A 1917-nucleotide genomic window follows, 5' to 3' on the forward strand; every position below is an offset into this window, starting at 1 on the left:
CTAGCCATTGAGGCCATTTGGGGGAGTGAACCAGCTGATGGAAGATCTCTCTGTCTCTCCTCCCCTTTCTCTCTGTCTCTCTGTTTCTCCCCTTCTCTCTGTAATTCTGCATTTCAAATAACTAAAAAATGTCTTAAAAAATGAGGCAGGTATTGCAAGCTCAGAGTCACTGAGTGTCCCTAGGAGATTGGGGTGGTGCCATTGCAGGTGGCATTCCTAGAGTTGATCCTAGTACTTGGTGTTGAAGGACACGTGGGAGGGACTTGAGAGGGAAAGAGCTAATACAGAGAGACTCAGAGCATAGAGGAATGGGTTTGGGGCAGCCTGGGCAGCCTGGAGGTCTCCCCTAACTCCCCACGGCTATCACAGTAGTGTGGAGTTGAGGAAATGAGGAAAAGACTCCCTGGCAGAGGTCCTGTTCTCCAAATACTGCATCTTGCCTGCTGTGCTGCTTGGCCTGTCCCAGCCACTTCCTCTCACAGGGTACACTTAACATTTGGAAAAATTGAAAACCAAAACACTGTTAGCTGTAGAATACCAAATGCTTTCTTCTGTTCTACAAAGTGGTATAGTATTTAATCAGTCCACTTGCAAACTCATGATTAACAGGAAATTATTTCAGCCCAGGGGGTAACTGTGGATATTATGACTTGATTATTTATAAATATTCTGTAAATTGAAGAAATGAAGAAATCCTGTTATAACAACAACAAAAGACCCATATGCATGGTGCTGAGCTGTAGCTGGCATGGCAGCTGAGCACAAGACCAAGTTGTCCAAGATCTCACTGTATATGAAGATCAGGCAAAGGGGACTGGGCTTGGAAACCAAGAAACAACTTGAAGAGGAAGAAAAGAAATCAGAGCTCTGGTACTTGGATTTGCCAGAACCAAAAGAGAAAGGGAGTTTCATAATAGAAGAGCAGAGTTTCTTGTTGTATGAAAATCTTGGCTACAGAAGCATGTCATTCAGAGGGTTTAATCTTGAGGTTGAGAAATTAATGCTTCACGTGAATCCTAAGAACAAAGCAGAGAAAGTCGAAGACGAAATGGTGAAGCTTGATGTGTTAGATGAAGAACTGAAGACATGAGACCTTGATAGGGACAACTGGAAAAAAGCTTGCCAATTATGAAGAAGAAGCAAATGAAGACATAAGCCAGTCAAAACAAAGAAGATGTTTTTAAAGTGCTAAGATTTAAGCGGATGAACCAAGTTACAGCTCAGGGAGCAGCTCATTTTGGAACTTAATCCTGGTGGTGCCCCTATTGTTATTAATACTGCAGTGTTTATTTGTGAAGAAATGTGTCATGTTGAAACATGCTGTTTTTGAAGCAGATGTGTGGTTGATGTTGTACATCCTTTGCTCAGTGGTGTTCATCGAGACTGGATCCCCGGCCCTTGACCTTCCAACATACATAAGAAAGGCTTGCTTCCTAGGGCTTTTTTTTTAAGCCTGGATTTTTGTTTTAAATGCATCTCTCTAGTCCCTGACCTTGAATTGACTCACAGAAATTGCTGCCAGTGTTTATATTTCACTTTATACTATTAATCACATCAAGCCAATTCATATATACATTTTGGAATCGATTTATGGTCTATAAATTCATCCAAAACAAACATGCCTCTTGAGCATGAAGAACTTACTTGCTGGAAAGTCATTGTCAGTTTATAGTATAAGGAGTTTTTGTTGAAAGCATTTAACTGTAAAAATTATTGTATAATAAACACCTGTTTTCACATTTTCAAAACAACAACAGCCAACAAATCATCTTCACTGCCATCATCACCATCATCATTCTCTTCATTTCTATAAAAGATTTATTTATTTATTTGAAAGGCAGAGTGACAGAGAAAGAGGGAGAAACAGAGAGAAAGAGAGGTTCACTTTCCAAATGCCTGCAGCTGATGGGGCTGTGC

General features: G+C 40.6%; 1 pseudogene; it reads left to right on the top strand.

Moving 5' to 3' along the window:
• Window positions 1-463: 463 nt before the first annotated feature.
• Window positions 464-1478, top strand: LOC100339228 (M-phase phosphoprotein 6 pseudogene; annotated as a pseudogene).
• Window positions 1479-1917: the final 439 nt, after the last annotated feature.

Source organism: Oryctolagus cuniculus, chromosome 3 (genome assembly GCF_964237555.1).
Source record: "Oryctolagus cuniculus chromosome 3, mOryCun1.1, whole genome shotgun sequence".
NCBI lineage: Eukaryota > Metazoa > Chordata > Mammalia > Lagomorpha > Leporidae > Oryctolagus > Oryctolagus cuniculus.